The sequence below is a fragment of the Helianthus annuus genome, chromosome 16 (genome assembly GCF_002127325.2).
Source record: "Helianthus annuus cultivar XRQ/B chromosome 16, HanXRQr2.0-SUNRISE, whole genome shotgun sequence".
Lineage (NCBI taxonomy): Eukaryota > Viridiplantae > Streptophyta > Magnoliopsida > Asterales > Asteraceae > Helianthus > Helianthus annuus.
Window position 1 is genome coordinate 200,672,972 of NC_035448.2, and position 13,496 is coordinate 200,686,467.

The window sequence follows — 13,496 nt, forward strand, 5'->3', positions numbered from 1 at the left end:
AAAAATATTAAAAATAGAAAATAAATGAAAGAGTAAATATGGTTTTAGGAAAGGAAAAAAATGAAAATATGTAAAAAAAGTTAATAGTAAATATAATAATCAAGTATTACAATATCAAAATAATAAATAATTAAAAAGTTATATATTATTATAAATTTAAAATTACTATTCATGGTTGTTCGTCAACAATATATATATATATATATATATATATATATATATATATATATATATATATAAAATTGTCAGACTTTCATAAAAAAACAAGAGTTAACTTTCGTTTTGCTCCCTGTGGTTTAGTCATTTTAACGGTTTTGCTCAAATAGTTTAAAAATAGCCATTTTCCTCCCTGATCTTTCGAGTTTGTCGTTAGTTTCCTCCCTGGCTCTAACTCTGTTAAAACGTTCAACTAAAAGTAGGGGTATTTCGGTAATTTACTCCCTGGTTCTAACTCAATTAAAACGTTTAGTTAAAAGTCGCGGTAGTCGTGGTCGGCAGGATGTAGTTGCAGGTGGTGGTGGATGGTTGTGGATGGTGGTGGACGGTAGAAAGAGTCGTTGGAAAGATAGAGGATCAGAAAAGAATTACTTATATACATGTAAATAAACAAGTTATAGGTTTATTTAGGTAAAAAGACTTACATGCCCTTGTTTTTATCTATAAAATTACCAAAATACGCTTCTAGTTAATGGATTTTTTGGATGGAGTTAGAGGTGAGGAGCAAAATGACGATAAGTTGGAAAAATCAGGAAGGAAAATGATTATTTTTAAACTATTAGGGCAAAACCGTTAAAATGACCAAATCATAGGGAGCAAAATGGAAGTTAACTCAAGAAACAATAACACAAAATAGTTAGTAGTAAGAAAATAGAAAGAAATAACAAAAAAAAAAAAACAAAAACATGTGGATACAAAAGAATATATGACAATGAGACTTCATTTTAAGCTCTAAAAAAACACAACCTGTGGATAAAAAAGAATATATGACGATGAGACTTCATTTTAAGCTTTACAGTTTATATAAAAAACATGTTTTAATCTAAGTTTTGTTTATTTTTAAAATCTCTCACATCCTGCTCTCTGTCTCTACCTCTATATTACTCATAAATGCTTATACTATTACTTTTTTTTTCTTTTTATATGCTTAGAACATTTAATTTAGAGATGAATAGCGAGCTATGAAATGTAGAGATTGTATTTTATTCTCTACTATATATTAAGAGATGAAAAGCAACTAGAGAATGAGATGTCATATGTATTTTGGCTCTTTTCTCAATACTATAGAAATAGATGGTAAAATAAAAAGAGGAATGTGAATGATAGAAAGCTACTAACTCGAAAAGATTAAGAAATATAAAACAATAAACAAATTTACTTTTGTGTAATATCATACGAACAAAAAAAAAAACAACAGAGTTGATGATTGATAACACATATCACGAAAGGATTGATTATGTAACAAGAACCAATATCGTCTTGTAAATGGTCACCACTATCACATCACACATGCTTTCTACTAGTATCACATAATATTTGTATTAATTCATTCGATGTTTACGCGTTGAAATATTATTCCTAGTTATGTAAAAAAGGTATGTTAACACAAGTAATGCATTGCTTTCATGTCACGTGACAAAAAGTTATTGGCTGTATTTCAACCGTCATCTCATCTCATAAAGTGGGTGTTCTATCCAACCGTGGATATCTCAGTAGTTGGTATATCCAATGGTGAAGTCTAAAGTTATATCCAACGGCGGAGATTAAGTTGTTGTATCCAACGGTTGTGTCTAATATTTGCTTGTTCATTATCGTCAATAATAATTCGATTGTAACTTTCACCAAATTCAGCTAGGAAATAACGTTTTTAGGCAGTCAGAGCATTCACATCATATCAAGAAATTTTCATTTAAAAAAAAATGATCGTAAGTGGTTATGAGTGAAGAAGAGAGATAACCTTAGCGTCATCTGTATATTTGAGAGAATATAGTTCACTTTGTATAATTTTTTAATATATTTTGAAAGTGGTTGTGAGTAGAAAAGAGAAAAAATTAATGATAAAAATATAAAATAATTATTTAATTAAAAGTAAAGAGAAAATATAGTTGTTTTTAGTGTAATTATATGGTAGAAATTAATGGATAGGATAGTTGTTTTTAGTGTATTTATATGGTAGAAATTAATGGATAGGATATAAATGCTCTTAATAAAGATACATCATAAAATTTTGTTTTGCGACTTTATATATGTGGCGTATCACCTTCTACGATCCGTATATACGAATCATATATAAGTTCAGATATTATCTTTTTTAATGTTTGATTTGACGTATGATTCCTTGATTCGAGGTAAAATTCATCAATTCGCATGCAAGTTATTTGACTCAACGTAATATTTTTCGTTATGCACATCGATTATTTGACTAGACGTAGTATTCCTCGATCCACGCGTTAATAATTTGATAAGATATAATATTCCGTCAAAACTTACTATATAAAAGACTTCAATAGTCTCATTTTTCATTCAATCTCTATTCATCTCTATTACATTATCTTTGTATTCAACTTATCTTACATTAACAATGTTGTTTTGGGGCGACATTTATTACTTTGGTGATGAGTCGACTAGCGAGTCGAATCGGGCGATGACTGATTTGAATTAAGATAACAATATTGGGTTGTTTGACTTAAATCAAATGTTGTTCGATGTAAGCCTTAGGTCTAGTCAATCAGGATCAGTGGGCTTATGGTGACAATCAGGGGATTTGTGCCTTTGAAAATCATAACGAGTTTGGGTTTGTTGAACCAAAGAAAAAGATGGTGTCCGGTAGTGGACACCCTTACACGTAGTATCTCAATATAATCGTCGGCTTATTACAAACTCTATCTTAATAATTCAACGGTTAACACCATTAATTCGGCTAAAGTTGTAATACGATTTTCCAGTAAAGCAAAATCGTTAATAAATTCGTATCTTAATAAAAACTTATACGTTTTTCATTAATAAATTCGTATATTAATAAAACCGTTAATAAAGTCGCATCTTAGTAAAAAACTAGTTGTACGTTTTCATTTTAAATTTACTAAACCAATCTTAAAAAAAATTATAAATTTATACGGGTTGTATAGCGTTATACGGCCCGTATAAAGGCTCAAAAAGTCATTTGGGTTATATAATATTATATTGGTTGTATAACATTTATACGACCCATATAAAGGCTAAAAAACTCAACAAAAAGTCATTGGGTCATATAACTATATTGGTCGTATAGCATCTAGACGACCCGTACAATGCTATACAAGTTGCATATTCAAAAGACAAGAAAAACATTTCGTGACTTTTGGTTTGTATAACGTTTATCTATACGATCGGTATGTAAATAAGGATTGGTGGTTGTATGCAATGTTTGAAAAACCGGTTTTTAAATCAAACCGGATTAGGCTAAAAAATGGTTCAACTGGTTGAACCAGGTTATACCGAGCAGTTCAACCGGATTCACTACCTAACTCTATAATTTCATAAATTACAACATCAACTAGAAAGTTAATCCAAAAATGCATGATTACATATTAAAAGATCATCCAAAAGTAAATCCATAATAAAAAATTATCCAAAAGATAATCGAAAATCATTCAATTTTCCAACAAGCTCTTTTAAATGAAAGTGTACGATATTTTTAAGCCATTTAAGTGTTGAATACATCAAGTTCACGATCGTATAAAAGATGAAATTCACTATTATCGTCATCCTCATCAACTAGAGGATTCGTTTCATACAATATTAAATAAGAGCTTTTAGTTACGAATAATCATAATATATAAAAATTATGTAAGATAAGTAACATATATAATAAAAATAATTAACAACCCAAACTAAAATAACACTGGGCCGGTACCGGTATTATGTTTCAAACCGGTATACCGGATTTTACCGCCGGTACAAAACTTATTTCGTTTCACTTAGTTACCGGGGTGTTTCGTACCGGATTTACATCTGAAAACGGTTATACCGGTATAACCGGCCGGTATTTACTGGTTTTTAAAACATTGGTTGTATGAATGGTGAGAGCATTTTTTAATTGTGAACTTTATAATTACCACATTATAAATAAACAACATGTTGTTGCTTCATATTGTTGTACATTATGCATTGGGTGGTTTTCAAAAAAAATTGAATTTTATTACTTTAAAACCAAAAGTCTTTTACCTTTTACATTTTAAACCTATTGATTTTTTTTTACTTTTACCCAAAGCTTTTTAATCTTTTGCAATTTAACACAAACAATTTTTTTATGTTCAACTTTAGTCCCTCATACTTTTATCTTTCGCAAGTTTTTTCGTTTAATGTCTCATTCTAAATTTGCGAGTCAACATGCCGCAATGTGCGTATGGGGTTCAATGTTTTTTGTCTATTTTTCCCGTTTTACAGGCCCATCGCAACGCGTCTATTTTTCACCGTTTGAGAAGTTCATCGCAACGTGCGGGTCCTAGATCGACTTAGTTATTCTTTTGTACGTTTTTACATTACGGTCTAATTTCTCGCATTAACATGACGCAATGGGCGTCCGTGGTTCAACAATTTAACGTCTGTTTTTTCATTCGGTGTTATTTATTCCTTTTTAATTTATTTTATTTTTACCAGCTTTCCTGATATTGGTGGTCGTTGACAGTGGTGTGGCATTGGTGCTACTTGGCACGATTTTACGAACGTATTTAACCTATTAAGTTTTTTACTAATAATTTGTTTCGAATTTACCCCTATACCTTATTTACTATAAAAGAACCTATTTTACGTGTATATTTTTATGTATTTGTCGGCACGAATTCGATTTGCTATACGTTTCGAAGTAACCTTTTTTCTAAAAATGAGATAGGTCAAACATAATACGTTTTCGTATAAAAAAACCATTTTTATGTACGTTTCGGTATACATTCAAGTTGGTGTATGTTTCGACGTAAATTTTTTGGGAAACGAGTCAGGTCAATATAATATGTTTACGTACTTATTTTATGAATGTTTGGTAAAATTTGTTTCGAATCGAGTGGAGTCAAATCGGGGTTTCTTTTTTCCCTTTTTCACAAAGTTCTAATTAATCTCTTTTAGTTATACGTGTCAACTTTCCCATTACATGTGTTACGTTTTCTATGTATGAATCGGGTCACATATAATACATTATGATTGTACGATATAAATTTGATTTACTTTATGTTTTGATCCAATCACAATTCTTATATAGGTTACATTGAGTTCAATCGGGAAACGTCTAAACACGCGTTTTCATATGATTAACGCATCACATAACATTTGGACTAATCCATTCGATGATTGTGACGTACCCGCGCTGCAACGCGCGTGGGTGTTATTGCTAGTTATAAAGGAAAAGTAAGGATAGCAAAAAGTTAGAAATCCAAACGAAACAAACTGTATAATGAACAATCATTCTACCAAATTACGTGTGGCTTTTTATATTATGTAAAGTGATTGTAAGTGATTGTTAGTGGATATGAAAAGAAAATATTACCATTATTTATATATTTAAGTGATACTGTTAAGAAAGAAAAAATAATAATAAATGTATAAAAATATTATTTAACTGAAAGAAAAAATTATGTTTAGTGTCGTAGCTATAGAGTAAAAATGGCGGAAACGATACGAATGAGTTAAATGCCATTTTAGTCCCTGTGTTTTGGGTCATTTTGCCTGTTTGGTCCAAATGTTTGAAGCGTTGTCATTTTAGTCCAAATAGTTTCAAACGTTGTCATTTTAGTCCACTGGGTTAACTTCATCCATTCTTTTGTTAACTAAAAAAGACAATTCAATCATTTTTTATGTAATTCTGCTCACTAGAAGAGCAATTCGGTCATATAAAATGACCGAATTGCCCTTCTCGTTAATAGAAAAATGGGATGAAGTTAATCAAGTGGACTAAAATGATAATATTTCAAATTATGTGGACTGTAATGTGTAACACCTTGAAAATTTTTGTCCAATAATGTATTGACACGTGTCATAAACTTTGAACTTGTGACAGAATACTTTAAAGGGGCTAAAGTTGACAAACAAGGAACTATGTGATTATAAGGGTCCAAAATGTCAACAATAGATAATTATATTTTAAAATAGCCCTACAAGATGTTTATACCTTCAAACGAATAAATCATGGATCATACGGAGCTAAATATGAAAGAAAGTGAGGAATTACAAACTGTAGGGGCTAAATGTGTCAACATGTTTAAAGTATACCTCTGAGTGATCTTTCGGCAAACCCGAAGCTTTATAATGATTAATTATACTCACTAGAATGTGTGATAAAATTTCACCAAGTTCTGTTACCGTATGAGAAAGTTATGATGAAATTCGTATACGAGGGGTTAAAAGCGTCAACATTGAATTTTAAGGCCTTAAGAGTGGCCACAAAGTTAAATAAGGGCTTAACTAAGTTAGTAAAGGTCCTAAAGCCCTTAAAAATGAGGCTAGGGGGCTGAAATAGCAAAATGGAACTTAAAACCACGTTCATAAGGACCAGGGACTGAAATGTAATTGTTTAAACTTGTTTGGCCTGTTCTGGGAAGTCACACGGGCCGCGTAAGGCATCAAGGTATCCTTACGCGGGCCGCCTGGATGTCTGCAGCAAGCAAAAAACGTCCAGCTGCCAGTTAAAGCTGTTAAACCGACTCAAAAGGGTTGTTTTTCATACCAGGGACTGCCCCAATGGTTTTTCATGCATAGGGGGCACCTGTAAACATCTCATAACATGTGTAGACTTCTTTGGCATCATCTTGTGAGATCAAAATCATTATATACGGAGCTTGAAGTTGTAACCATTTTGATCATTCATTTACAACTTCTCACAACTTCACTTCTGGAGCTCCTCTGATCAACCTCAAGCTTCCTAGTGATCCCTAGTCGTGATTAGGACTCTTGTAAGTACCCTTAACCTTTCTTAATTCATTTTAGCTTAGTTAATTAGCTAAAAGTCAAACCGTCGTAATTAAGGTTTGACTTCATGATTATTTAAAATTTGTCCAGTCAAATCACGAATTAAAAATACCTGTGAGTAGGTAATTATGTGGGTAATAAACCCATAAAAGGGTATTCTCTGATTCCCACTCTAACTAGGTCAATTGTCGGGTCAAAGCTTACCTTAAAAAGTCAACAGAATGATTATTTTCAAATTAATGCATAATTAGCAATGTAGGATCCATGCAACCTGTTTTATCATTAATATAACTTGGTAATTAATGTAAGAACATGTCTAAACATGTTCAACCCGACAATTTTCAGTTTAAGCTCGGTTCGGAGCTGAAAGTCGCATAATTTGACTTCTGCTTTGACTTTCAGTTCTGACCTGTTTTAGCATGTTTTAGAAATGCCTTAGAGCTTATTTAGGACTAGGTTTCATGTTAGTATAACCCCCTGAGATTATACAACTTGATTCTCTAGTCATCCGATTCACATGCATATTTCCGTTAAATGCTTATATGTTGACCATTATGCCCAAATAACCTTAAAACATGATTTTTGGAAATGTAAAAGGGTAGACACCTTAGCTACTGATTTATAAACTTGCACCTAAAATTTGACATCAGTTTGAGGTCTAGATTAAGAGTTATGCTCATTAGCGTAATTAGAAGCTTTTTAGTAATTAAATGGCGTAATTAGCGTATAGCCTATCTAAACTCTTTTTTTGATACCAAATTTATTACCCGCTGATGTAATATAATATTTTGGGATTTTTGGAGATTTTTATTTATTTTTAGGCTGAGCATAACTTAGTGATCTAAGATTATTTTGGTTAATGCCGGTTTTGCCCTTTTGGGCTATAAAATGAGTTTTATAAATCTTATTGACCCCAAACCTTTTTCTACTGATTTGATATGTTAAATAAATTATTTTGAGCATTCTGGAATTATAAAAATATCAGCTTTCTATACCAAACCCGGAAATGGCTCCAAATCGCCTTTTTAAGCGTTTTTAACGCATGGTATGTAATAAAACCTTTTTAAAACATATCGGGTTGATACCTACTAATGTATTCAGTAAATTTTTATATTTTAACAGTAGGCTAATGTTTTAAACTCAGAATTCCAGTTTTGACCTTTTAGGCATATGTGAAATTACCAAAATGCCCATACGGTGCATAGTATGGTTTTAAGTAATAAATTTCACATATATTTAATACCCTACTGTTATAACTTAATAAATTAAGTATATTTACTGATTTAATCAGACCTGTAACTCAGATTATTATTTAAACTCTTTTATACCCTTTAAAATGACCAAAATGCCCTTATGAGACATAGTTTGAGTTTAAAACCATTTTGGGCATAATGGAAGGTAACTTACTGATATCACAACATATTTAAGGCATATTGACTTAGAAAACTTGTATATGACTCTTATGGTTACTCGTTACGCACTTTACGCGTTCGGATCGGCTTATGTAACTAGTTTACACATATTAGCCGAAACGGGTCAAACCATATCATTTTTGTCTCAAAATCCAGAATGTGATTAAATTACCCATATTAAACAAGTATACAAGCTTGTCGGGTCAAAACCACATTCTATAACGGTCTTCGCCTATTTATGCGATTAAACCGTATTCGTTCTTTAAAACTAACCGGTCTAAGCTTAGGCTAAATTAAAGACCCGTTAGGATTCTAATAGGTTATTATAAACCTTCGTTCCAGAATAGGAGATCCAGTAAAAGATACGTGCACTTGCTTGTAGTGAATTATACTTACAAAGGTAAATACTTTTAATTTAGTTTCCCTTGTACGGGCTTGGGGTACAGTATGTAAAATACCGCTTGGTCGGGCAATTGACCTTAATCGATTAGTGGTTAAGTATTATCAAGATGACCCGTTTGAAAATTAGTTTGTTTGTTTTACGCCTTTGGGGGTTTAATGACCATGTCCCGGATATCCTTGGCATCATTCATGAAATGGCCACGACCTTGGCACGCGGGTGTAGGCGTACACCCGACAATGTGCTTACATTCATTAAGGTATAACCGCTGGTTTCCCACTGCGGGACTATACTATGTGGTGTGTCTATTAATCTTTAACCCGGCACGAACCGGGCGACTGAACGCATAACAGACATGTAATTCTTTTACAAGTTTAAATTTAATTAATTATCCCAAGTTATAAAAAGTTTTGTGCCATGTGCATTCAAATCAATTTTAAACATTTTCAAAATGAGTCAGTTAAATTGTATTTACCAGTGTAAACTGACGTATTTTCCCCAAAAAGGTTAAGTGCAGGTACTACACGTAATAGGCTGGCCTCTCCTTAGCATCACTTAGAAGTCTCGCAAGCTTGGATGCCTTTGTCTGTTGAACTATATTTCTTTTTCTTTTGATCCGCCTGTGGATCTATTTCAGCTGTTGTGATACTTAATATTACAATATTTATTCGGTTGAAATAAATCTATCTTTTGCTTCCGCTGTGCATTTAAATATTTGTGTTGTTTGACTATGACGATATCAACTACGTCACTATACCCCCCACCGGGCCCACCGGTGACACGTGGAAAATAGGGGTGTGACAGGTTGGTATTAGAGCCAACGCTGAGTGAATTAAACACTAGTCTTTTGTGTTTAATCTCAGTTAAATAAATGCACATTCCTCGAGTTCCGAGTCTAGACAAAGAACATAGGACAAACTCTGTTTTGTTTTATTTTATTTTTGTCTTTATTTTATTATATATATGTTGTTGTATCTTTGTTTGGTTGACAGGTTTGACCATGCCACCTAGGATGAGACGAGGACGTGGAAAGGCTCCTTTTACTAGCCACGACCATGAAGCCTGGCCTTCGCACCGGCATACCCTTTCGATTACAATGAACACGAGTCCTCAGGAGCCATGGAGGACGTACGTTGAACCCGGGAGGCGATCTGTCTCCCTAAGCTCTTCACCTTCTTACTTGCACTCTTTTGGGCCGCAGTCAGAGAACGAGCCCAATAACCCTCAATCGTCTTTCATACCCTTGCAGCGATCAAACTCGCATCATTCGTTTGGCGACCCCACTCCCGCCTTACAGAGCCGGTTCAACCCGGCAAATTATATTTAAGAACCCGTGGGTTTTAACCCACTAGGACCCGAGGATCACTTATCGGGTGAAAATGACATGGATGGGGACACGGATCCCGTGGAGCCTGTAACCGGGACCCCGAACCATCCCATCGAGATCTCGGATGGGTCCTCATTTCACGGATCGCCTTACCGCGGTCCGGATAGCTACGAGGCGAGGTTCAAATAGATCGATTGGTTTTTCACACCCTCTCACCACTCGTCTCCATACCAGCAGCAGCAGCAACAGCAGCAGGATCCCTCCGAGGATTCTCGATTTGTGGCAGTCACTCCGCCGCCACCACCACCAGTGGAGCAACCGCCTCAGGAGCCACCGAGGCGGAGAAGAACGAACGCGCGGATGTCCGTGCGAGGAGGAGTTCGCATCAGTACTCCTCAGCCCTCGAGTGGCAGTCACTATCCGCCACTCCCTGAAGAAGACCCGCAGATGGGGGGACCATCAAACCCCGTCTCGGAGGTACACTCTGCGCCCGTGGCGCCACCATTGGGTTTTGATAACCCAATCCCTGCTTATGCCGGTTCAGCGGCATATAACCTGTTTGAGTTGCCGGGCCACAAGAGCTTCAACTATGCTAATGTGGACCCGTATCAGGAGGCGTGGGACTACAATGCTCGTCACCCTGAAGGGCCCTATGGTGGTCCTTGGACCACCGGGTACCCACCATATGTGTATCAGCAACAACCACCTCCTCAACTGCCGTATCAGCAGCCGCCGCAGCCGCAACTGATCCCCCCGGAACGTCAACAAGAGGTCCTCGATAGATTGGGCCAATGTGAACAGGAAATCCGAATGGTGCGCGAGAACAACCGAGGCTTCTTCAAAGGTCTGTCAGACCTACTCAAGGGGAAGACCAAAAGAAGGGGTCACTAAAGACCTTTATTGTTTATTTTATTTAGTTGTAATCAAGTCCCTGCACGGACTTTTTGTTTCTGTACTCAGCCCCTGCGTGGGCTTGTCTTTTAGTATTCTGCCCCTGCGTGGGCATGTCTTTTTAGTTAACCCCTGCGTGGGTTTGTTTATTTGTATTTCGCCCCTGCGCGGACATGTTGTTTCTTAGAAAGTCCCGTTTAGGGCAAAACTTGTACTGTTTAATTTATTAATGGAATGGTTTAAATTAAAATTTTCATATTTACTTATTGTTAAATTATATGCATAAATATAAAGCGTAAAATAAATGAAAAAAAATAACATTCCTATAAAAGATCTACCATTATATTAAAATGGAAAAATCTAAAAAGGACAAGACCTAGCCATGTGTCATCCTAAGACAAGGCCAAGATGGTAGTTCCATAATTAGTTTCAGATCCAATTTAACATCTCAATTTAGGATTGTTCTGCGTTAACTATTAAAAGAATCTTAAAGGTAAAACCTAGCCTATATGTCACTGCAGACATGGCCAAAATGGTAAAACCTATCTAAAAGATTCCAATCCATGTTACCATCTGTGAGTATGTTAACATTCTTGGCAAACTGTGAATCGTTAAAGTCACACAGGCCATCCTTTAAAAGGGCTAATCTAAATTCCCTTATTTGAAACAATCATCCCTTAAGGATGAAGTGCCTACGGGCTATAATTAATGTCCTCTGAGACTAAAGACAGTGGTAGCCTATAACTCCCTGTCAAGAAAAGGTGATGAACTGTGGTTCAAACCTAAATACCTGGATACTGTAAAATCTTGGTTTATAATTAAATTAAATTTGTCTACCTGACTAGGCCTTATGTGCTATTATTAATTTATAATTTAGGATGGTAATAAAGATCCTACATGTATTGCAAATTAACCTAAAATGGCTAATTAAAACCATGGTTAATAAATTATAAAATACTGTAAAAGCTTCTAAATAAAACCTTGCCCATTATTTTCTATATGTAGCAATTGAAGCTACATGGCTGGGTCAGACGAGGTGAACAGTCGTCCAGTGGAGAACCACGAGAATGCTAAAATACAGGTTACTGGTGCGGAATTGCAAGCATTAGTCGACAATGCTGTTGCAAAGGCTATGGAACGCCAGTATAGCGAATATAGTGGGACCCGAAGTTGGACCCTATCTACACCACATTCCAAGCCTAAAACTCATTCTGAGGCTCACAGCAAGCCACCATCTACCCCACCTAAATCTAAGAAAAATGAGTCTAAGAAAGATGATGACAGACATTCCTCCAACCAAAACAGCGTTCCCTTCAAGAAGATTGTGTTTGATGATGCACCATGTACCAAGTCCTGTACATATAAATATTTTGTATCTTGTAAACCCCGGGATTTTACTGGGGAGAAAGGGGCGGTGGATTGCATGACTTGGTTGGATGAGATGGACACGGTGGTAGACATAAGTGGTTGTGCTGAAAGGGACATTGTGAAGTTTATGTCACAGTCTTTTAAGGGTGAAGCCCTAGCATGGTGGAGGTCGTTGATTCAAGCCACCGGGAAGGTTCCATTATACAACATGTCTTGGGAACAATTTGTTACCCTCATCAAAGAAAACTATTGCCCTCAGCACGAGGTTGAAAAGATAGAGTCTGATTTTCTATCTCTGGTTATGAAGAACCTGGATTGCCAGGATTATCTCACAAGCTTCAATAATATGTCAAGATTGGTTCCTTATCTCGTGACCCCGGAACCCAAAAGAATCGCTCGTTTTATTGGGGGTTCGGCCCCAGAAATAAAGGCAAGCGTGAAGGCCTCTCGGCCCGCTACTTTTAAATCCACAGCTGATATATCTCTGTCCCTCACGCTGGACGCAGTTAGACAGAGATCGCTGAGAAATACGGATGCGGAGAAAAGGAAACGTGAAGATGACAATTCACGTCGATCAAACAAGAAGCACATGGGAAACCATGACCACAAGAAGGGGTCTGAAACCAAGAAAGATGGACATCAATCTGGGGATAATCCCAAATGTAAAGTTTGCAAGAAGCACCATTTTGGGAGGTGCAGGTTTGAGCAGAAATCCCAATCTCAGCCAAAGGTCTATGGGATCTGCAAGTCCTCTGAGCACAGGACTCTCGATTGCAAAAAGCTGAATGATGCAACTTGCTACAGTTGCAATGAAAAGGGGCATATCAAGACCAATTGCCCGAAACTGGCAAAGAAAGCTGAGGAAGGGAAAAAGACCAATGCCAGGGTCTTTCAAATGAATGCTCAGGAGTCCATCCAGAATGACAATGTCATAACAGGTACGTTTCTCATTAATGATGTTTACGCAAGAGTACTTTTTGATTCTGGAGCAGATAAATCCTTTGTAGATAATAAGTTTTGTGAGTTGTTGAAACTGCCTGTTAAATCCTTAAGTGTGAAGTATGAAGTGGAATTAGCTGATGGAACCATAGAAACAGCTTCGACTGTATTAGATGGATGTGTCATATCCATTAGGAACCACTCTTTTCCTTTGTCCTTATTA